The sequence below is a fragment of the Mytilus californianus genome, unplaced genomic scaffold (assembly GCF_021869535.1).
Source record: "Mytilus californianus isolate M0D057914Y unplaced genomic scaffold, xbMytCali1.0.p SCAF_10, whole genome shotgun sequence".
Classification (NCBI taxonomy): Eukaryota; Metazoa; Mollusca; class Bivalvia; order Mytilida; family Mytilidae; genus Mytilus; species Mytilus californianus.
This window is the reverse complement of record NW_026262582.1, coordinates 31,815,936-31,842,403: the sequence shown is the minus strand read 5'-3', so window position 1 is coordinate 31,842,403 and position 26,468 is coordinate 31,815,936. Positions and strand designations below refer to the sequence as shown.

At 31.9% G+C, this 26,468-nt stretch overlaps 1 protein-coding gene across 3 annotated transcripts in view; it reads right to left on the bottom strand.

The window, feature by feature from the left end:
* LOC127717947 (uncharacterized) overlaps window positions 1-10,362 on the bottom strand; it is a 373,820-nt gene extending 363,458 nt beyond the window's left edge. For 2 of the 3 annotated variants that reach the window (XM_052223827.1, XM_052223829.1), the window contains exon 1: window positions 10,298-10,362. The gene's annotated coding sequence lies outside the window, so the exon portion shown is untranslated. Of the gene's footprint in view, window positions 1-8,228; window positions 8,338-10,297 lie in introns of those variants that run through there. The other variant, XM_052223828.1, reaches the window with a different exon arrangement.
* Between the last annotated feature and the right edge of the window lie 16,106 nt (window positions 10,363-26,468).

Here is a 26,468-nt window from a genome sequence, read left to right as displayed (position 1 = left end):
ACTAGCAGAACCGATCTTAAATTACGACAGGGCGTTATAGCTATAAAAAAATTCGGAAAGGGGGTATAGCACCAACATTTATTCTAAGATACTAGTCGCGGTTTCTAAAATCTAATTCAAAGCCAACTACATTTTGATAGTATCAATTATTGCTTAACATGTATAGTGTAAGGGAACGACCATTTAACTGCAAAGGAAAAAAAAAAAAGGTGGGGGTAATGGATTTTTCTTAACAAAAAAATATTCTGATCCCCAATATGATGGCTACAATTACGTTGAAAACTAAACAGTAACAAAACATGATTGTTTCATATCAGTTTAATTGTCGGAATGCAATTTAAGATCAGCAACCTTAAATTACATTTATCTAAAAATTGTTTACTCCTGTCAGCAAATATTAAAATTAACAAAAAAACTTATGATTTAATGTTAAATAAAATCAACATACTAATTCAATGTTTAATTACTACACATTCTATAAATGTATGTCCCACGCTGGAATGTGACATCATTTTTTAAACAAGAAACTATGATTGCATTCCTTTACAAGTAGTTAAATGTATAAATGCACAATGAAATATTTCCGCATTTTGATTTGCAAAAAAAAAAAAAAAAAAGCAAAGTTAATGGATTTTGAAGTAAAACAGGCAAACTAACTCATTCTGTCAATTTCTATTAAAGAATAATACATCTTGTATAAATATGCATTTCTTTCTAAATGTCAATCCTCATGATCCTTGTTCTTAGGTTGTTTTCTGATAAAAAGTTGTGTTTTTTTTTAATCTTTCAACATACAGCCATGGAGGTTTTTATGACTTATAAAAGAAGAAATTATGTGCTCAACATGCTTAAGGTCTGCAGTTTTTACTTTTAAAGTATTCCATGCTTAAACACATCACATACATTGTATTAGTTTAAAATGTCAAAGAAACGTAAAATTTTTATGTTTTAATAACATAAGTGTAAAATTATAATCATAATGTCTTATAAGCAATGTTGACTTACATGACTTACCCAAATGTAACATTAAAATATTATGTTTTTATTTATATAAAATTATTACTTAAAATAGATATGACAAGTTCAACGACTAAATAAAGTTTTTTAAAAATATTTTAAAAAAAATATATATCTAAAATTATATCGATATAAAAATTTACCGTTAAAGTTTAATGACTAACCATAATTTAATATGATGTCATAAGCTATTATTTGACATCATTTTTTAAAAGTAGGAAACAATTACATATTGTTCCTTTACCATAAGTTGAAAATTAACAGTAACTATTTATCCTTTATTAGAAATTATTACTCCATTGTAATTTTTGTATTAATATCTGATATTTGATGAATATTACACTGACATAAGTTTATTGTAAATAAATAAAGTGAACTGAAAGGTTTCTTTAACGTTAGTTTTTTGTTTCCATTCAACGTAACTTGAAACGTTGCTTTAACATCACTTTGAGACTATCTCATGTTAGTTACTAACAGAACTAATACAGAATTTTATTAGGTTGAAGCGTAAGAAAATTCCTTATGAATGTTTGGCTGTTTCCATTTCCTCCACAGGAATTATGCGCATTACATTTAAATATTTGATACATGTAAGTTTAAAAACTAAAAGCAGAATTAATATAAAATGTTTGAATAACAATGTATAATACATTTAAAAACTAATTGTTCAGGGGGGTAGTTGAAGGCCTTTCCACCCAAATTCACTTAAGATAAGAAAATTTGGATAAAAACAGTATGCCCGGTCTTAAATGATAGCTTATCACACACTGATTTTGAAAATACAATGTTTAAGGTACAATTTTCTTCAACTAAGGGAGATAATAAGCCAATTCCGGTTAACCAAAGTCACTTCCGGTTTCAAATAATAGCTAACTTTACACTGATTCCAAAAATATATAGTTTCTATAACCCTTTTCTTTAAATAAGTTGGTACTTTCGGTTTAAAAAGGTTACTTCTGGTTGACATTTTCAACGTCATATGGCTACCAACCTAATTTTAAAGACCCAATGGCTCTATCATGTATAAATATCAATAGAGAGTAAAGGTCAAAATATAGAACATCAAATTTACCTTTGCTCTTGAATTAAATTTCAAGGTCATAAAGCAGGGACTTCAAATCAAATGTCCACAAGTCTCCACTATAATATGGGAAATGAGTTCTATCCCAATACAGCTAGTTTTAAGTATCAGAGGGAAGGAAACTCCCATCAAAAGTTAATGCACCCTTTATAACCAAAATATATATTTTAAGACATGCCGCAACTAACAAAATTAGAAGAAAATTTTTGTCCATACCTAATGCGGTTTCTGAAAAGTAGCAAGGATAAGCCAAAATCAAAATTTATAACCTGACATTGACCTTTGACCTTGACCTAATTTACTTTTTTTTGGACAAAGGACCACAATTCAAAAGACCCTTGGTCTCTATGACTTATGGTTTCCAGTTACAGATTCATTTCAATTATTTTAAATACAGATGGGGAAATGACTCTCATATATTATATGGAGTCTCCGGAAAGCTTCATTCAAAATTATTCTGAAGATCCTTATGATAAAACGAGCAAGTTGGTGAAATAATTTTGTCGTAACCGTTCACGGTTGCAAAGGAGCTATAATGTGCACTCAAGAAAAAGTGTTTGGGGAGAGAACTCTTACAATGAAATGTGTTCAGTCAAACAGGTAAGTTTCAAAAGCGCAATAACTGTTCAATATCACATGCAAAAAATCTAAGCGACATCTTGTGAAACCACTATAAACAGCAAGACAAAATGTGGCGGAAGAAGAAGAAAAAAATAATAATCAGAACAAATACAATAGGTCTTTCCATAGAAAAGCAGCTAAAAATATATGGTTTTTAGGATAAAAATGACAGTAATGAGAATGTAAACAGTAGGTTTGTGCGCATGTGTCAAACATATTTTGTGCAAATTAAAACATGGCTTTGTTTACAAAGCCAAATAAGAATGTCATATAAGAATAGTGAATGAGTTTGAATAAATGTTTTTTAATTTCGCATTTTAATATATTAAATACATACATGTAGAAAAGATTAATGTTACAACTACACAATGAAACCGCCAACATATAGTTTTTGTTAAATCCCCAATTAATCAGTTGCAACTGGACCATGCATTCTGACAATTAGTCTTTAAATAAAGAATATTTTTTGATTTATTATTACATTTAAAAATTTAATCATAGTCGGTACTAAAAATATAAACATTATATCAACAGGATGTAGAATCATGTTTCGTACATGTATCAGTGTATGAAGCAATACATATTTAGTAATGTTTGAGTTAACCTTTCCAAAAAAATTGGAAACAAAAAAACATTCTTTAAAATAAAAATCTCATGTTTAGTGATGTTAGCCAGATAATCTCACATCACCCTAGAAACTTATGATTTGTTGATTTTTTAATAAGCTTTGAATCAATCAAAATCCGAAGAACCCAGCACCTAATATAAAAACCCTACCAATAATACTAACAATAAACATTTTACAAACGTCTTTCAACAAAAAAAAAAGCGTTTTCATATTAAAGATGGGACATGAAAAACAAACAAAAACAACAATTTTGTCTCAATATGTGCATTTTCAGATTGATCATACGCATGTGTCCCCCCTTTTTGTAATTGTTTATAAACACGATTCGCCCTCATTTTATAGATTGTTGCGCAACTATTCAGGCTAATATCAATATTAATAAGAACAATATATATATATTTTAGTTATCTAACTCTGAATTATCAACTAGAATGAATATAAAAGTCGTAGGATACAGATGTCAGGCCATTGTTAACGACGATCGTTGTTTCTTCTTTCAGGCATACTTTTGTTTGTTAAATACATTTGTTCATATAAATGAATAAAAACTTACATTATTTTACGTATTTCAATCATTTTAAACCATTATCCGACGTCTAAATGATGATATAGGTCATCGCTTGGACATCCTCCATTTTGTTTTCAAACGAAATAAACATTCAAATGCCCGGATGTATATATCTTTTTCAAGTTGATCGAAAACCAGGCATGTATATGTCAGGATCGATTATATATCTCAAATAATTTCTTAACGGATAAGTTCCGATACTTGTTTGAGGTATCAAAAATTAAAAGATATATTAAACTATCATTTGAGTGCAAATTTCATTAGATATATATGGGGAAACCAATAAATAATCGTGATTAAAGTTAGTGTACACTTTAACTCTGTTTGTACCGATTTGGTGCAAAGTGACATATATAGAAAAATGGGGGTATGTCACTTCAGAAAGCAATATCTTTCTTATTCCTCAATATTTTTTGACCATCAAGACCGTTATGTGATCGTAATATATCGATCTTTTGTGTGGCATTAAGTTCACATTGCTAATATTTATACTTTTTTTTGTACAGATACCAAAAGTTAAGGTGCTCACCTCAACTGTACAGTTAACTGAGGAGTCCACTTTATGTCCAATTGTACCCCCGAGGAGTACAGTTTATGTGGCTTTTGTCGGTATATATATATATATATATATATATATATATATATATATATATATGAGGTAGTCTCCACTCAATTTTCAGGGGGATACATGAAGTTGTCTCTTCGCTTCGCTTCATTATTGAAAAATTCAACGTTCATAGACAAGGTGAACTACATATATCTTAATGAACTCGTAATAACGACACCACAGGTATAATAAGGTATGCCCCTTCCTTGAATGAAATCCAGAAACTAACATCTAAAACTTTACCACAAAGCATTGATTTAAATTTTCCCATTGATAACCTACCTTTTCGATGAAGCTACATTCTACCAGCGCCTGCATATTTAGTATACATATATACTAGAACACACCCGCGGGTCCGTGATTGAAATAAGGTACCAATGCTTTATATTAAGTACGTATTTTTAGTAATCGTATTGCCATCTGATAAAGTCATGCTAATTGCAAAGTGCGCAGTTTTCTCTGCTTTCAAAATATTTCTGTTTGAATCCGTTCTGGTTTTCTTACAGTACAAACCAGTAAAAGTCTGAAATGGCCTATATCTGTACTCGACTGTACTAATTTTTACTCGACCAGTCTGAATTGGTCTGAATTTTACTTGACATTACTCGACCCCAGTCTTAACCATACTCGACTATACTGATTTATACTTGACCCTTATCTTTGCCATTGAAAATAGTCTGAACTATTACTCGACCAGTCTGAAACAGTCTTAACCCATTCTCGACCTGTACTCGACCTATTTTTTTCAGTCTAAACCATACTCGACCAAAGGTCTGAACAATACTCGACCAGTCTGAACCATACTTGACCAAATAACCTCTATTTTTTCTAAATTTTAACTGTTAAAATAAATTTCTTTTTAACTGACATGACAACAGCCACAATAAAATAAAGATATATTATAAAAACAGATTTTCACATTCTTACATGATTCTCAGATTTATCGAATAGAGATAGTTAAATCAAATTGTCTTATATAATAATTTAATTATATTAATTTTAAAGTTTTAGAGTTTTGTTAAAAAAAAACATTTCTTTTACTTAAAAACCACAACTATACTGAGGGTAATTAAACCTTATTAAGGTGCTTCATGTTTGGCATGTGTTTTTTTTTAAATTAATTTTCCTAAATTCCTAAATAAAAACTACATAGGTTTCATGGTTACATACAAAAATGTACAATAGTTATATAATTATCTTTTTAATGAGGTAACAACAGCCAACAAAATCACTGAAATTGTTTAACCTTATTTTTGAAATATATCTATTATTGTAATTTGGGATATATTATATACAATATATATCAAAAAGGGATAAAAATTAAAGAAATTAATAAAATTGTTCTACTGATTAGTGGTGAAGTATAAAGTAATACCTCCTGCTTGGGGGAAACTCATGAAAAAGAGAGTATTAAATTCTAAATAACATTCATTCAAAATTGCAACATCCTGTGAAACTTAAATCGCAAGGCCTTTTGAATTCACTAGATAAGTAATACACGAGTTTAAGAAAAATAGGGCTTTCTTTTTACCTGTAAAACACACATGTACTGAGGTAATTAAACCTTATTAAAGTATGCCATGTCTTTAATTTTGACAAAAATTATTTAAATTTAATTGAAATAAATTTTTACTGTATCTTTGGAACACATTTCCTTTTTTAAAAGTTTATCACAGGATTACTCTGGAAGTTCTATTATCATGATTATATTAAATTCTTGGTTTAACAAAACAAAGGTGTCATTTTTTAAATTTGTTAAGTTGCTTTATATGCTATTTTATATATATTTTAATAAAAAAAATGTTCACTGCATTATTAACAAAACTCAACTGACACCATAAATCTATACGAGGCTTAAGTTACTATGGTGAAAATTGTCCAGTAACCATAAAATATATCTGAAACATTCAAAACATTTTGAATAACATTGAAAATATTAGTCACAATTCAGTTTTGAGATTATTTGATCAGCTTTTTTTATTTTTATTTTAAAGGTGATATATATGTATGTAAATAAGTGTTGATGAATATGGTGATGAAGTTCTATTATGTTTATTGTGAAATTTTGGTTTCAATGCTATATATATTGAATACATTTTTAATTTCAAATTGTTGTTCAAATTTCTAGCCAGGGGAAATAGCTGTTGTTCAAAACAGTTCCTAAATTGATGAAATACAATAGATAGATACAAACAATAGGTCTAGGTTGGTTACGACTTGATCGTGTATGGTTCAGACTTGGTCGAGTTGGTTCAGACAAGGTCGAGTATGGTTCAGACTAGGTCGAGCATGGTTCAGACTAGGTCGAGCATGGTTCAGACGCGTATAAAATGGTTAAGTACTGGTCGAGTACAAGTTCAGACTGTTAGGTATGGTTCAGACTACAGTCGAGTATTATCAAGTAAATTTCAGACCAATTCAGACTGGTCGAGTAAAAATCAGTACAGTCGAGTACAGATATAGGCCATTTCAGACTTTTACTGGTTTGTAGTGATACTACGATAAACTTACCATAGACTAAGATTGAATTTTTACTTAATTAACCAAAATTAATAGTGGCATTGAGGTGGAAGAAAACAGACTTGTTAAATAGTGTACTATAGTGTATCATAGATATAAAACAACTCCTGGAAGACTTCAGGGTTCTCCTGGTAGAGATGGATTTATAGAAGGTAACAGGTAACCGGAGACTACATGCGACATATACTATTGGTATCGGTATCGGATTCTACCTGGCACTTGTTAATCATTGGTAATATTAATCATGTTAATTATGTGGAAAACAAAAGGGCCTGGAATGGTGTAATTTTTAAACAACACCAATGTCCTATATTAGTTATATATAAAGTTGAATTCTTTAATTCGTCGTTTGTACGTCGGCTAACAAATTAAATCTCGTTATTTTATTAGTATAGATACGTTACGATACGGTATTCCAGGGCTTTGCTGTCTCTCCTATTTTCTTTTTAGAGGGTTGACGTTTACAGGGAAGCTGTTGTATCACGGGGTCTGAATGATAAAATTGATGGCATCCCTTAGAAAGTTGTACAGACCCCTCGCCTTGTTTTAAAATCGTTTGTGTTCCTAACAAACTTTAAAACAAGGCTCTCGGTAGAGTATCAAAGTGTAAACGCAGGGATCCATAGCTTATATATCTTAATGTAGAATTTCTGAATTCTGTAAAATATGAATGAGCCCTCTCGGCTTTCGTATTTGAATATCTAGTATTGTAATAATACAATATTACAATTATTACAATGGAAAGAGCATGCATAATGATTACAAATGAATTTATTCCATAAACAAAATCACGGGTGTCACTACTGGAGTAACAACGATTATTCTTCCGATGCACCGAAAGAAGAAAATATATAAAGACCAGTTTTGGTGTCAGAAATAGAAAATCAAAAGTATGATCAAATCTTTCAACGTGATATGTTCATAAGAAGTTGGTAGGAGACAACAGTATTTAGACTTTTTCATCTTTCTGTAGAAAGACCTTGATTTTTTGTTCTCATTATTATTACTTTTCATTCCAATGTCAATGGTTTCTATGTATTTTTGTCTAAAGTTAACGAGATAATTTGCTACTTTTGGTTTACAAAATCTTATTTATTTGGCTTATTACTTTATTTTTACTAAAGAAACCAATAATTATGTTTTAAGTACTTTTTTTTATAAAATTAGGGCAAATACTGATACTTACGGTTAACACGCGGTACTTTCCGATTTACTCTTTTCAGGGTCATGTTTTTCTTTACATTTTCCTTAATAAACGACCGAATGTCTATATAATGTACCAGTGTAATGCATGACCATACACATAATAATGTACTAAGTTGTGTAAACAGTTAATTTGTATTTATGACCATATCATTGATAATGTACTAACGTTACCCAAACAATCAATTATATTTCATGAACAGATGTTCACTCACTAGTCGCGTATTGTTTTTTTGTATTTGATAAAGCATGTTGTTTTTTTTTTTCTCTAGAATATGATCAGATAATTAAAAAGTCCACTAGACTTGCTTATCTGCTTATAAGACTAGGCAGATAAATCGAACGGAACAAATATTTATATCTGTTTGTTTATAAAATATCCCCGCCGTTCTCCTACATTTTTATGCTATATTACGTTTATCAGTTCAGATAGCAACTAGAAGGGTATAAAAACGCAAGAAGTTGCATGAAAGCATGAAGTGATTTGCATTGAATTAAGTAACAAATGCGACGACAATCTGTAAATCCTCTTGAAATTTAATGTTAATTTCCTGCATCATATTCATGTTATTAAAAAAATTACTTTTTGAAAGTGAGGATTCACATGCATGCCGGAAGCATTGAAATCGAGTCTATATGTAATTGAGGAATCATGCAGTCTTTCAGTGCGCGGTTACTGGAATAAATTCGAAAAATATCTTGTCATGTTCATCATATTTGAAATTTATACTTGTAACCCAGCTCCTATTATAGTTTTCAAGGAAAAAGCCAAGTACTGAAAAAAAAATTAAATGGATAATTCAGATACAATTACAGAAAGAAAAAAGAAAAACATTTCGATTGATTTTCCTGAAAGTACATGGATCAATTGTGCCGATCAATTCTGAACAAATTCTTAACCTAGCTACTATACACTAATCTCCAGTTAATTTTATGAATTAGTTACACAAGACCAAGGTTCCTACTATGACGTATACATCGACTTAAAGTGAAAGTGGCGTTAAAACACCAATCAATCAATCAATCTATTTAAGTTTAGTTAAACCTCTTTCGTCAATGTTTATTTGATGCCATCCGACTGGTGCAATGTATCGGACTGTATTTCAACGTTTTAAAATTAAGTTGCAGTATATATGTCAAACATTCGGTTATAAGAGCGCAATTATTTGTTTACATTTTACCGACAAGTTACCCCAAGATGGTACTCAGAAAAAATCTTGTACAGCTTCTGATTGAATGATACCGGATTGGAATTAATTCTTCTATATTACTTATTATATTTTACAGATTATTCATTTCTGCACGTAGGAGCATTTCAGGTCGACTTATGCCGCATGACTATATCTATTATGTATATTTTTGGCAGTTATGTATCGCTGATATTTCTAGTTACAAGAACTGCTACCCATTTTTTTTTCTGTTTTGTGTAGTCTTCGAGAAACAAAATATGGTACACCACTGGTACCCTATACAGGGGGCGGATCCAGCCATTTTTTTTTTAAAGGGGGGTTCCCAACCCAGGATAAAGGGGGGTTCCAACTATATGCCTTCATTCAAATGTATTGATCGTCCAAAAAATAGGGGGTTCCAACCCACGGAACCACCCTCCCCCCTGGATCCGCCACTGCTATATAGAAGATGCATTACGAATAATTGCGCTGTTGTAACCATACTCGTACTCTTGACAGCTTGGCAAAATTTTCCAATTAAAAAGTACGTAATTAAATATGAACGTGTATGGCTTTTGTACATGTATGCTGTTGTTAATTGTTTAAAATTAGCCTTGATATATTTCAAAACATATTTATATAAACATAAGGCATAATATTATTTCGTACATACGTTGTAATAAGTTAATAATAATTATTAAAGAAAACATTATTAATACTATATATATATACACACATATTGCTCTTTTCACATTAAACCATTAGAAACTAAATTAACACTTTGCAATGACTGCATGTGGCTTTTGCAATTTTACTGTACTAATTTGCTTTTTTCAGATTCTAAATAAATGTATATCTTATCAAAAAATAAATAGTTACTTACTCAATGTTTATAATCCTAGACATCATGTTTCTGAACACGTATGTAAATATGTAGGAGCTGCATAAATTACGTGATGTAAATATTACAAAGATTTATATATAAATATATAAATATGTCAATTTATATTTAGAGAGTTGGGAATATACCTCAGTCTATTGATATGTCTTTTTATCTTCAATCATAAAAAGGTAGACCGTATAGTATCACAAACCAATTAAATATTTACTATTTCATGTCAAGGTCAATAGCATGTGTAGCCTGTAGAAATAGTGATTTAAGTTACAATTACATTTAAAACAGATGCAGGTTCATGTTTACATGATCATGTATGTATACATGTATACATTATATTTCAAATAAAACGGATGTCATGGCTAATTAGGCCGTGTCAGGTTTGGAGGGGGCGGTGAAACACTTTTACACTCATTCTCAGGAAATTGGGTCCAATACATGATTTGTTGTCCCTGTAGATATTTGAAGCCTCATCTGCTTTAAAATGTCTAAACAAATATGTTTTTGAAAGTCAAGGAAGATAATTATCTAGCTAAAACAAACACAATTGCTACGTAGAAGAATATTAAAATTACTCCAGCCTTACAATAAAACTTATTATTTTGAGTAAAACGAATGTCCCTGATGGTATAGATATTTTTTCTGTTGAGTATTTGACTTAAGAAGCTTGTAAAACATGTACTTATGTTGCCTTTTCCGATCTATTACCATTTAGCCAATACAAATTTATGTCATTTTAAGTAGTTTGTCACAAAATAAAACCAACACAGTTTTGAGAATATATGTCACTATTTCTTTGACCAGATACGTTACTTCCTTTTAATTAGACTCTACATTTATCTAAAGGTCAATTGAAATTTGAGTATGTTGCTTTTGAAGTGTTAGTCCATAGTTATAACCAAAACAAATTTATATGATGTGTATCTATAATGGTTTAGAAAATTGATAAGCTCCAAATCTAGGAAATGGCTTTTGTACGTTATTTCTTAACAGATACGTTACTATGGAATCATTTGAATAAACATTAAACACTTGCATGGGATCTATTTAACTGAATAAATATGTTTTTACATATTTGATCGTACTTTTCAACAGTGAAAAATGTCCTGGTATCAAAAACATATTTTAAATAATGGCCCACGAACAATTTGTTAAACAGATACAGTTCCAATAGATACGTTACTATGTTTCGATTAACGATAAAATATCGATATTATTTCGGAATTCAGGCTTTTGAGATATCTGCCTTAATACATTTTTGTTTTGTTTACTGATCAACGAATAATATCATCAGTACAACAAGTTATCAGCTGCAATTTGCGAAGACATATGAAAGAACAACGTCAGTTTTAGTAATTGTACTGATGTTAACTTGAAATTTTAATATACATGTATTTTTCACTAATATATTTATTTAGATATTTTAACACCTAGATACGAATAAGACATCTTAATTTTGTACCTACAGGATAAAAATAGTGTTAAAGTATTGTAATTCAGGGTGCAAACATTAAGTAACGTATTTGTGTCCTATAGTAGCGTATTTGTTGCATGCCTTGAACAGATACGTTACATCGTATATCCTATTGTTTCATTCAAGTTTGAAGCGTTACGCTCACTTCTTTGATTTCAAATATTATATATTTAAAGTTAATTTATAATTAACGATGTTCGCTTGTCATGATTTAGATTTTTTGTCAGATTTTCGGAATCCTCTGGTTTTATCCATGTGAATGCCTTAAAAAATTTTGCCCATTGACCCCCATTTTTCTTTTTATAAATCTTTTACATGTATAATTATTAGCCATCTGTAAAAGTCTTATAAAATCTTTGTTATTTTTTAATAGTTTTTGAGAACTTGAACTTTTCAATGATAAAGCTATGAAAAATCAAGAGAGAACATTTTCCCGCCAAAATTTCAATGGCTAATATCTCGAAAACAAGCACATTGACCTATATTTTTTTGTTGCACTTTTGGTTCCTTTAATAATTTTGAAACTGAGTAGCGAACCTTCTTAATAGTTCCAGAACCGATATAACAGAGTTTTTAATATACAAATTGTCTTCTCAACAGATACGTGATCTGCTAATTTCCAAGTTGAAAAAAAGATAATATATATAAACATTTGAAAAAGTATATGAAATTAATATGAGCAGTTGTTGATAAATGATATTTAAACATATTTTGAGTATTATCTTGATACATATTTTATCAAGAACAACCTAATTGTTATGTTTTTTTGTCTTCAAAGTTATATTTTATCAAGATATGGATGCAAGAACAATTAATTAACTTTTCAGAATCTATTACTTAATATTTATGACTATTGATATCATCTTGGGTACCTCTAGAATAGTTTTGGAGGAAAATATCTAAGCAACGACACTTTGTATGAAAATTCGTTTTCCAAGGACATAAAACATGACGGTAACGTATCTGTTATGTGGAAAACAGTGACCCATAGTCCTGACCACGATATTATTTTCACAGTAAGAGCTAAGACCAACCACTTTGGAATCTTTCAAATCATATATATACGAATCATTTGAGCATTATTAGAAGTTGGTTTACACAAATTTGTTTTCCAAGATTAATTTTGGCAAATGGTCCCGATTTGCTGAGAATCAGTGTTTAGATTGTATGGGAAATTGATTGGGGTTTGGGATCGTGGAAAAGGAGAGGGAACCGAATTTTAAAGATGGTCACCGCCGTGTCACTGCCCTACTATCTTAACCCAAAAAATCTGGATTTTTTTCACGCTTGAATTCTTTATCTAACGGAGCGATTGACGGATATATTTATGGCTGTTTAACGTATAGTGGAAAATAAAATGCAGGGGGATGGAACCCCACTTTTTTTTTGGACAATCAATGCATTTGAATGCCCCCCCCCCCCCCCCCCCCCCTTTATCCTGGATTGGGAACCTCCTTTTAAAAATGACTGGATCCGCCTCTTAGTACAAAGTACAAATGTAGTTATATAGCCCCATATTTTGCAACTATAAAAAATTAGTGCCATACAGAATTTTGGACCATTCACACGACCTTGTTTTCAAACTCTGTAGATTCGCACTTCATTCCAACATTGACCCGATTACTTTTCAACCCTATAGTAAAAAAAGTGCATTCAACATTATTAGTTTTTAATTTTTTGTAACCCTAAACTATAAGATTTTGAATTGGTAAGAGTGTCAAGCTTTTACAGTTGTATCGTGTTAGTGCGAGACGAATTTCAAAATATGTATTTATCAAAGGAGTACACTGACGTCGTGCTTAACAATTTGTTTGATGTAGCAATGCGACCATTTTGATGTTTAGTTACCTCAAATTCGTAACTTCGAAGTATTTGTCGCAATCCGTTCCAAATCTTTTCAGAAATACGACAATCAAGATTTCAATGATTTCTTTTACATCTTTTGTGTGTTTACCAATTTTACTTAAACTAAACGAAAAAGTGCATCAAAAGTTCGTTTATGTATTTAAATAGAAAAATCCACCCAAAACGTTTAATACTTTATTCAAATACTTTCTGAGAATTCAGTTGATATGCACATTGAACATAATCGAATGTCTAAATCCAGTTGTCATGATTATGTAGGAGTATGAAGCTTTTGTCAGTATTGAAGTTCAATTGTTAGTTTACCTTTGAATTAGTCTTTTGCATCGATCAGAATTGACTTAAATGGACTCTGTTCTTAGTTACGGGGGTAGGCGGGGGTCTCATCATTCCGAAATCATGAGAAATTCAGAAGTTCAATGCAAAATCCCAAATTCCTGTGAAATTAAAAGTGGATGCTATTGTGAAATCGACATACATAACCATTTACATTTACAATTTAGCCGTGACAATAGTTTCACTTTGTTTTCTATGTTCCTATACTTTTCGTAAAAATAAATGCCTAAAAATTATATATTTGGAGAAAAAATAGAGCACTATACACACTGCATGTAGATCCTGACCTAAGTCAGAGTTTAATTAATGAATTGTATATCCGTCAAAAAACATGAGTAAGAATTACGGGAATAGAACAAATAAAAACATTAACATTTAATAAAAGTTTATTTAGTAATTGGTAATGGTAAAAGAGCCTGAATAAATTAGCACGAACTATCCTTCCCGATCTTGACACATTCCAATTAACAATGAATTGAAGTTCTGTTAAAGATGTATTCGTATCGTAAAAAAAATACCGGAGTGTCTATTTGTCCGGCTAGCCGGAAGAATAGTTAAAAATCTCTATTTGTCCGGCCATCCGTTTGAGCATGCGCAAATATTCAATATCAACAGCAGTGTCATGTGATGCGGAAATTGACCCGGATGAGGTGTCAGATTGCAAACGCGCGTATGCAATGGACGTTTTGAGAATTGATGATCGGAATATATATCTTATGTATCTTAAAGAAAGTTAGAGATAATGTGATTGCTTTAGAAACAAACTTCTATATGGCAGACTCCAGAACAATAGCGTGTGCACGTAAACTGGGAGGAATTTTAAAGCGTGAAATCAAACTCAATTTTTGAAATTGTTGATTTACCCCCATCAGTACCTTTATCTGTATCAATGGAGGCAATACGAATAAAACTATTCACCGGAAAACATCTAAAACAAATATACATGGATGTATTATTTCTAAGTTCTACTACAACGGAGATATATGAACATGCTACGATATGCCTGGACTGGGAATAGTATGCCAGGGTAGGGGTTTAATCCCCCTTTTTATTTCATTATGTTTTATTTTTTTTCTCTATAAACGTGTTTTTACTATCATAAATACAGCCTTTCTTTGGGGACAATTTAACATGTGCCTACCCCTTTCTTTTATTTCTTTGGGTTAAAAAACAACGAACATTTTGAATAAACAATCTTGCAAATCTCAGTCATTTGACGACTTCGAATTCATTCAGTGGAACCAAACTTCAAGGAAATGATAAATTCAGGATCTTCTTTAGGTATCATATATGCCCATTGAAGCCATAAGTGGACTTCTAACCCTGCAGGAAATTCATAGGTAGAATATTAAAAGAGGGGAGGAATTGTTGCCCCATTTTTCCCTTAAAATGAAAATTAGATCACTACCAAGAAAATTTATTTGCATTTTTATTTGTTTTAGTGAATGGAAACTTTTTTGTACAATTAATAGCAAAGTGGCTTTAATTCAGAAGTGTATTTGTTGCATATGATCAATCTATGTTGATATCCTTCTTTTGGTTTCATTTGACTAGCTTTTTATATTAATCGGCGTGTTCCATAGAACAGTCAGTAGAAAATCAATCAAAGTTGGTACTTGAGGAGTTTATTCACATGAAATTCTGTTTTTATTTATTTCCTTTTTCATTATTACTATTTTCAGAAGTCCATTACTAGTCTAGTAATGGACTTTTGTCTAGTAATAGACTTCTGCTATTTTCCATAAGGTTTTATCTTGAGTTTATAATCAGTACCGTGCGCGCGGAAAATGTGCAACACATGAATTATAGTTCCAATGTTTGCATTGAAGGGAATATTTGCCATTACATTCTCCATTGGATGCTACAATAACCACTTACCCAACGCATTTTCATTATTCTTGGTCATGTATGGCTGGAATAATAGCACAATAGCAGAGAAAAGCTATTCTTCCGGATGGCCGGACGAATAGACATTTTTTTTCTATTCGCTGTCATCATATAAATTATCATCATCGCCCTATATTTGATCAAATATCACATAATGGCTTTGCAGACAGACTGTTAGTACATATTGAGTAGAAGTGTACCAAACTTATATGTTGCCTTTCCTGACGAACAGTTCGGATGTATGTCCCCTATAAAACGATATGTTCCACTACGCAACGGGTCATGTCCACCTCGCAATGACATGTTGTGTAGTGGAGTGTTGCGCAGTGGATGTATTTACATGTTAGCAGCAATTGACATATGCGGTTTCTCAAATACATGCTTTTAATGTTATAGTCTTAGATGATACAATTGTCATTTTATTTCATAAACTTAACGTTATTTTATGATTTGAGGCCAAAATTTCATTTAAAAATAAAAGACGTTGCAGAGTAGACAAGTAAAACAGTAAGCTATCAATAGGACTTGCCAATTGACTACTTTCGAGATCGTTGCATGCATTTCCGTCAAAAAGTTGGTCTTAGTGAACATCATTGGTGCCTATAGGGGAAACTCGGCATCGTCGCTTCCTTCCAATGTTGAGCAAGCAATTAAAAAAATAAGATGCTACAATGTATATTGCACGAATCATTCGGCAAATTAAATTCTTATAATTGATAATCACGCTGCTGTCATTAGAAAATTGTGTTGTAGTACATACAAAACAAACAGTATTTCTAGTGTATCCTGCATAATAACGATTACGAAGACGCTTGATGAACTTTATATCTTTTTTTCCTTAAATATTACTGATTGATTTAAACTGATATAACTTGAAAACGAGTACATGGACCCCTCTTTTTTAAAATGACATTATGTTTGATTACGTATGATGATTATTTATACCAATCTTATTGAAAAAGTCAACATTGAATTATTTTTTAATTTGATAAATATAACGCAAAAAATGCCGGTTTTTTTTTCCTAAAATCCTGAAACTTTGTTAAAATTTAATTATTTCCAGAGAACTGTTGTACATTTTAAGAGCAGATTTATGTAAAGAAGATTTTCATAATTTTTTTTTGCAAAAATCCGCTTGTGTTTATCTGTTGAAATAAAAAAAAAGTTAGGTGCATCTATCTAAAGGATAGAAATATAAAAAAAACGAAATTTTGAGTAAATGTCTAAAATTTCGATCTCATTTATCTCTTAAAGTAGCGCATGAAGGTATATTTTTTATTACATATTTGAATTGCTTAGGTTAAAAATAGCTTGTATGCAAATTTTCGTTAAAAAAAACATCATGGGATCGAAACTGTATCGTATGCCCTTAAGGATTTTCAATATATAAAGTCTCAGCATCCATAGATGACCGCCATTTTACTAAATGAAGTTGTATTAGAGGCAAGTTTTAGGAAAGACTACAATTTAAAAAAAAAAGATTGATATGATTAATTTTGTCAAGTGTTATTTGGCGTTGCGAAGATTATAATTTGTCAAGTGTTTGTTGTGTGGCGTAGTGGACATTTTTTCATGGACACCGCTTAAAAAAGTACTAGCACAAATCTATTTGAACTTATTTAAATATTTGAATACTTTTTGTGATGTTCAGATGTAGCTCTATGACAAAACATTGAAATTTGAATAGACTTACTCATAAATAACTTGCTGTTTATGAGCCCTTTGGTCTAATATTTTCTGAACATCCTTACCACAAAGCAAACAACAAGTGTTGTATAGTTGTATTTAGTAAGCACAATTTACTGTCTCAGTAAAAAAATATATATGATTTTATCACAATTTTAGCCCTGGACAGAGCCATTTTTTGAAAAACGCCCATATAACGACTGTTGGGGATTACATTGATAATTTTGAATCTTCATAGCAGCTGCAATGGAACTAAAATGCAGTGTTATAAGGTTCTTTTGGTATGCCATTTACTAACATTTATATGATTGCATTAAATCATTTCGCTATTGATAACAAATAATGGATTTTATTATAATCTATTGCAATTCGTTTATAAAAGGCGTGTGTTTATATTCATAAATGTATTTGTGTGTTTTGAAAGAATCCTTAAAGACATGTATCATGCTTAGTAACCCCATTCCCGTTTTTCAACATACAGAATCACAGCCACACACAAACACCGTGTTATACATAACACCACAACCACAACTTCCTTCCAGAAATTTCAAATTTATGTCAAATATTTAAGTTTGAAATTATGAATGAAACGTACATTAAATCCATTGGATGGTGGATGTGTACTGATTGATAATTTAGTCTTAGATGCATGATTTTTTTTATTAGTTGTTAGTGGCTTTGAACTAGCTGTCAGTAACTGCGAGTACTCTCAGATCAGTACTTATATAGTGTCTTTTTGTTGTTGGGATATACAAGTACCCGGCCACTTCCACTCTGTTTTTTTGTTAGATGTGTTTCTATTTGTATCCATCTGATGAGTTAAGCCTTTTTCAACTGATTTTTATAGTTCGTTCTTATGTTGTACTGTTACACCACTGTCCCAGGTTAGGGGGAGGGTTAGGATCCCGCTAACATATTTAACCCCGCCACATTCTGTATGTAGGTGCCTGTCCCAAGTCAGGAGCCTGTAATTCAGTGGTTGTCGTTTCTTGATGTGTTACATATTTGTTTTTCGTTCATTTTTTGTACATAAATTGGGCCGTTAGTTTTCTCGTTTGAATTGTTTTACATTTGTCATTTCGGGGTCTTTTATAGCTGACTATGCGGTATGGGCTTTGCTCATTGTTGAAGGCCGTATGGTGACCTATAGTTGTTAATTTCTGTGTCATTTGGTCTCTTGTGGAGACTCACTCAGAGTTGTCTCATTGGCAATCACGCTATATTGATATATATACAATCGAGACTAGTTTAAACCATGCAAGGATTATAATAACTAACTTCCTGGTTTAAACCTAGAGATTTCGTGCGCTATTCTTAGATATTTATATATAAATATTTATTTAAAAAGAGGTCAAATTCAAATTTAGATATACATGTATACATATATATACAGAATTAATGACACGCAAGTCGATAGAATACATGTATCAACTTTACTTTATTATAAGATAATGTGTACAAATTATTCGATATGTTATATGTTGGTTTTTTATTACATGTCTATTGTCTTGATTGAGTATTATTGTTCTGCAAATGGTTCTAATTTTTATTGTTTGTGTGCTATATTTCCAGTTGGGCCCTAATATTTGCTGATTAATATGCTTAACTTGTCTTATAATGTACTCGAATTTAAAAAAATGTAGCAAATCGATTGCCTTGTTTATTAGAGTCTGTGACCCAATTACATAATAATTAAAATTCAAATATGAATGTATAGCTGTCAGAGCATTTGGGGCCTTCAACAAGTTCAAAGTAAGTAAATTGCATAACATTCATATATTCATTATTGTGTTTACGCTTTTTGCATGGTTTATTGATCCATTTGTACATAATATATGTATTGAAAACAAATACACTATTGTAACCATTAATATATTATCATGCACAGACCTGCTGTCAGGTTGCCACCTCTACATGCTCTATGCTTTAAACCATGCAAACATAATGTTACACCATTAAAAACATAATCATTAGCATTAAATTATCACAAGACTTACCTTTTGGCTGCTACATGGACAGCATTGGCGATTACAAAGGAAAAGGGGTGTAATACATAAATTGAGGGGGTTTGACTTCCTCCATTTTTTTATTTTGAATCACGAAACCGATACCGCAATAGACAACATCCTCTCCATCTCTTTCAAAAATATGTGAATCCGCGATGAGGTGTCGCTTGGCTTATTATGTCATGTATGTAGCAATGATCGGCTCCTCTTCGCTAGTCAAGGGTTAGGATCCACTCCCCTCCTCTCCACAGAGCGGAGTGGATCTTAACTCTTGGCTAGCGAAGATGTGATCGGCTGGAACAAGTACATAGTTAATCATGCTGGTGTATGATTAGAGTTACACACTCTGCATGTAAAACAACATTTGCAACCACTCTCCGAGCTAGGGTTCATTGAAGGCTGATATATTAGGCAAAAGGTCTGTCCCTAATAGAATTTACCAATTTTCCAGCGGTATCAAAACTAAGTCGCCTTTCAACCCAGTCGACCCCCTTTGTAGAACAAGTACATGTTATATTTACTGTAGAAGGTTAATTTGCTCTCGTCCTCAATGTAAACGAAATATTTATCACTGGCAATATGCCTTTAACAACCAACAATCAATCAATAAAAGAAGACGCAAAGCAATGCTGGCCTTTCAATGGAAAAATCTACACGAAAGAAACCAGAGGTACAGTTATATTTATATATTAGATATATTACACATGACTTCAACCAAGTAGTTATCAATGTAAGATTGAAGTCTGAATCATACTTTCTTTTTTTATATTAAAAAGTATAATAATTATGTTTACCACCAGCAAAGAACTTTTTTCAAGTGTAACAAGAATGACTGTATCCTCAGCTCGGCTATTATCATAAATATTACATTAAAAATGGCATTACAAAGAAATGCCTTAAAGCCAATTAAAGTAAAAGTTTTACTATCATAGTAATTATGACCCAAATGTAGTAAACATAAACTACTTTCATAGTAACTGTGACCCAATTGTAGTAAACATAAATTATGCGCACCTGCGCAGGCCGTGAGAATATAAGAACAAAGGTATGTCGTAGTAGCCAATCAAAACGAATTACTTTTTACGACGACAAATGATTCGTGTCACATTTCGATTTATCTTGCTTGTGTCTTTTTTAATTTTTGCTCAATACCATTGCAGATCATTTAAACATATATTTATACATATAAATATAATGTCTCCAGATAAAACAAAAAGTTTGATTTCAAAGTTTCATAAACATGAAGCAAATTTTAAGGTTGTCTTTATTTTTAGTTGATCGTCTTAAACATATGCATGGAATATTTGCCACTGAACGTTTAACAATTAACCAACAATAAATCAAACTATATTTTTTTCCTTACTAGCATTATATATATGATTTTTTGATAATATGCAAAAAAAACACACTTATATGTATATGCATGATTAAATATTAATTACGGTTAACAGGATAATATAATTTGTGCATTTTTTTATTAAGAGAATGTTCATTTCTAAAGTTAATCGAAATGGGGATGGAAATACATGAGGGGTGGGGTGGTGGCTTGAACATGTTTGTGAACTTAAAGAGGGTAAAAAATCTCTCTTCTTCAGATGAGGATGGGCATTGAAAAAAAATCCCCCAAAAAAGCAAAGGGGTCACAAATAAACTATTAATACGATTCAAGTATCAATTTCAACAAAAATGAATACACAAAATATGGTACCAGTTACTAGACACATCGAAATACAGTTTCACCAATAATTCTTGTCCAAGCACAGTTATCAATTTATTTTAATTTTCATCATTATATAAAAAAGAAGATGTAGATGATTGCCAATGAGACAACTCTCCACAAGAGACCAAATGACACAGAAATTAACAACTATAGGTCACCGTACGGCCTTCAAAAATGAGCAAAGCCCATACCGCATAGTCAGCTATAAAAGGCCCTGAAATTACAAATGTAAAACAATTCAAACGAGAAAACTAACGGCCTAATTTATGTACAAAAAAATGAACCGAAAAACAAAATTAATATGTTACACATCAACAAACGACAACCACTGAATAGCCAACTTTTAAAATGTAATTACATGCAAATTTTCTTCATCGTAGTGTCTCGTGTAGGTAAGTTTAAATAGTTTTGTGTCAATCCCTCTGTATCGATGATTAAAGAACCCTAGCAATAACTCTTGGGGTACTTAGATGACCTATTGCAACGTAGCCTCATTTTCCAATTGACAGTCGAAATGTCTCACCCTTCATTCGACCAATTTATACAAAGCGTATCAATGATATATGACATGTGTTGTTAATAACATCTTGTTCTGAATATGTATAGATTATTTGCGACACGACATAGTTGTTCCGACACCATTGCACAATTTTCACTGAATAGTGTGATTTGTTATTCAAGTTTTAACTTCCCATACTCAGTAATTCTAAAACCGTCACTGCGTAACCCGAAATACATTTACGCTCACTGATATGGCCACATGGCAAATTCTATAACATTCGACGGATTCAACTCTAAATTTTAAAAATATATCAAATATATTAGTCATGTGAGATGTTTTGAGTCGAGCTAATTTCAACTGATTTTTACAGTTTGTTTTTCTCATTATTGAAGGCCGTACAGTTGCCTGTGATTGCTTACACCCACTTCATTTGAAATTATAGGGAAACTGACAAAATTACATGACCACAAGTTGTAAGACAAAAACTAAGATTTTATCAAATTCTCCGAAAAAAGGAAACCGGAAAGTGTAACTCTTGTTATACATAACAAATATTTTATATATAAATCAACGGTAAGAAAATGTTTTAATATTTAAGCATGCACAAGGGTATCTTCTAAACCGTGTAGTGTCCTAAATTATATTGTTAATTTAAAAAAAAAAATGACATCTTGTTCACTAGGATGCTACAGTACTTGTTGTTGTGAGCCGGAATGTAAGAAAACCTCCATTTTTAATTCTGCATCTTTACAACACTCGATTCTTTTGCAAGTGGCTTCCTTAACATGCTTTTCATCTGTGAATGATTTTACTTTATTTCATGAAGAGATGATTACAAGCAGTTCACACATAACAACCCTCTGTTGTATCCGTAAAAAAAAGAATTTTCTTTATTAGTTGTTATTGGCTTTGAGAAAGCTGTCAGTATAACTGCGAGTACTCTCAGATATGTACTTAGTGTATTTTTATTGTTGGGATGTACAAGTACCCGTCCATGTCAACTCTGTGTTTTTGTTAGATAGATTTGTATAGTTTGTTCTTATGTTGAACTACATGTGACACCACTGTCCCAGATTAGGGGAGAGTTGGCGCATTCAAACTAATATAACCCCGCCACATTCTGTATGTGCCCGTCCAAAGTCAGAAGCCTGTAATTCAGTGGTTGTCGTATGTCGCTGTGATAAATCTTTGTTTTTCGTTCGTTCTTTTGTTCATAAATTTGACTGTTACTTTTCTTGTTTAAATCATTTTACATTTGTCATTTTTGGGCCTTTTATAGCTGACTATACGGGTTGGCCTTTGCTCATTATTGAAGACCTATTATATTTCGAATTTGAAATATATACACGGGTCTTTATCACTGCCGAACTTCGTCATTATACAGGACACTACTAAATTCAATCATGGGGGCCTCGGTGGCCGAGTGGTCTAAGTAGTTACTACTGTAATCACTAGCCAGTCAACATTGAGGTTGTGAGTTCGAACCCCGCTCGTGCGGGTGTACTCGACTCCGATCTTAATTGACTAGGATTGTCAGTTTTCCTATCGAAGGTCGGTGGTTCTCTCTGGGCATTCCGGCTTCCTCCACCAATAAAAACTGGCCGCCACGAAATAGCAAAAAAGCGGTGCTTAAAAGTGGCGTTAAAACACAAAAAATCAAAAATCAAATAAATTCAATCATCGAACTCAAAAATATATCTACAAGTAGTTTCCGGTAATAGTGAGAAAAGCAGGACGGATTCAAACCGAAAATTTTGAAAGCAGAGAAAACTGCGCACCTTATAATCAGCATAACTTTATCAAATGACAATACGGATACTATAAAATCCAAGATGAAATTAAGGCGTAGGTACTTTTATCTAGTCACTGACCTCGCGGATGTGTTCTAGTAATCCATTAAAACTAAAGATTAGGCATGCATGTATCTCATCAAAAACACATAGATAGCCTAAAGGTTTTCCAATCAGAGTTTTCAGTTATTTTTTTTCTATTTAGCTCCGATAATCAATATAATATCGATTGGACTATTTAATAAGATTTAATGATTGCGGTTTTTTGTCGAGCCTGCGACTTTTGTCGCAGAAAGCTCGACATAGGGATAGTGATCCGGCGGCGGCGACGGCTACGGCGGCGGCGGCGTTAGCTAACTTCTTAAAAGCTTTATATTTTAGAAGGTGGAAGACCTGGATACTTCATACTTTGTATATAGATGCATTATGTTACGAAGTTTCCGTCTGTCACATGTCCATTGTCATTGACCTCATTTTCATGGTTCAGTGACTACTTGAAAAACAAGTTGTGATTTTTTGTAATGTTCATTTCTCTCTTATTATGAGTAATAGGATAATTATATTTGGTATGTGCGTACCTATCAAGGTCCTCATGCCCGTCAGACAGTTTTCACTTGACCCCGACCTCATTTCATGGAAAATATAAGCAATAGGTCAACTATATTTGGTGTATGGAATGATTGTAAGGCGTATCTGTCTGTCTGGCAGGGTTCATATGACCTTGACCTTATTCACATGGTTCATAGGTCAATGTTAGTTTTTTTCATTCTTCACTACCATCTTTAATCACAATAATCAATATCAATAGTATATCACTAAGTTATTTCACTCTTAACCACAGTTATCCAGCATATCTTCATATAGCGGATAATAACTTATACAATTAGAAATATGAAGACACTATGATAGTTGTCTTCAGCAGGCCTGGCAGCAGCTTTAGCGTTCATACAGGCATCAGCAGCAGCGACATTATCTCATTATTTATAGCTTAAAATTTATAATGTATGTCTGATAGCATTTACTTTCAACATAACTTCAATTAGAAATACACGACAGGCGAGACATTTCTGTGTGTCCGCTCTTGTTTGTTGTTGTTTTTTTTTGTGTTTTTTTTTTTTTTTCATTACATGTTATATGTTAGTCTTACAAAAAGGGTGATACATAAGGACGGACGAAGGGCTCTTAGATCTATTTTTAACTTAATTAATTACATTTTGTAGTTTTTGACAACAGCATTTTTTGTTGATATTTTAATGCATTTTGCTATAATTAACAAACATGTGATATAAGTAAAATAATATATTATATTTGCACGCGAAGACGGAAAATGCGCTTTACACATTATGTTTTATTGGCAATTGGAAGTATCTAGGCATCAAGGTCGGTTTATACGGAGGCAAACGGCTATCTTCTGATCTTCTGCAAAAACACTAGACCAGCTAGATAAAGATAAACAAAAAAAAAACACTAAAAATTCAAAAAAACGGAGGTACTCTGGACGGGATGACATTTGTTTACCCTTGAATTTACCTACAAACAGGTGAGAATGAAGTTTTGTATTAATGTCAAGGATATAATAAGATTAGATAACTCGGCGTACATCCGACTTTGGCAATATATGCAAAATTTCTACCAAAAACCTTGTACATCGAGATGAAGAACCGCAATAAAACCGCGGTTCTTTTACTTTATGTGTGTTTTAATGTGTACATGTATGTCATGATTTTGTGCATGGGTGGATTCCCCATATCCTTTGTTATTCTTTTATAACACTGTCATCGTGGTCAACTTTGTTAACTAATGAGTATGACGATCTACCTCACGAAATAGGATACATGTACATGTGACAATTTTGACATCCGTCATCTAGCTGATATCTTCGTATTATACTAGGCTAAAACTAAAAAATACATTCTATAGTATTCTTCGTCTGAAGGTAAGCCAAAAAATGTAAGTTCTGCAAATTTACAGCAGCATATTTTTATTTCTTTTCTTAAGTGAGATTCGAACTAAATTCCTTTTGTTGCTTCAGGTAAACTCCGTCGGCAATGTGCTTAAACACATAATACCTGTGTTTTCGCTTACATGCTGGAACAAATCCTAGTTGGTAGATAGGCAATTATTTTATACTTGCAACTACAGCATGCAGACAGATCCCGACAAAACAAATTAAGCAGAATGAGTAGTGACAAATATTTAAGAAGTCAACATTGCCAAAAAAAAAAAAAATACCAATAACTCCTTTTGAAAGCAGCCTAAAATTGCAGTTGTGAGATTTTCAAAGATGATACTAACTCATGAACAAACAAAAAAACGATAAATATAATCCGAATAGGGTAAACCTCATATCCGCTAGCCAAGGGTTACGACCCACTCCCCTCGTCTCCACGTGGAGAGGACGGGAGTGGGTCGTAACACTTGGGTAGCGAAGATGGGTAAACTTATACAGATGTGTTTGACTGACAATCACACGATATATATATATCTTAAAAAAAGCCTCATAACTGTACAAACATCACTGAAATTTGTGGATCTCGCAAAAATGAACTCCCTCAAAACATACAAAAACTGGAAATGACATCAGGTTATCGGTGTGTAAGCAGGCAGTTTTCTTCTTCTGGTTGTAGTTCTTAAAAACATAATTACGTTATATGTTCATCTTGATCTTTAAACGGGTTTGTTTTTATCTGGTTTGATTCGGTTTTTTTGGGGGTGGGGGGGGGGGGGGGGGGGGGGTACTGTCTGTCTGTGTCTTGAAGATTACTATACAGTTTGTTATTAATTGTTTTATTTATTAATCCAGAATTGTCAGTAATATTGTACAAGGAAGGATCTTCCAGAATTGAATTTATTTAATTAGCATTAAACATGTTAAAGATTATCCTTATTACAGGT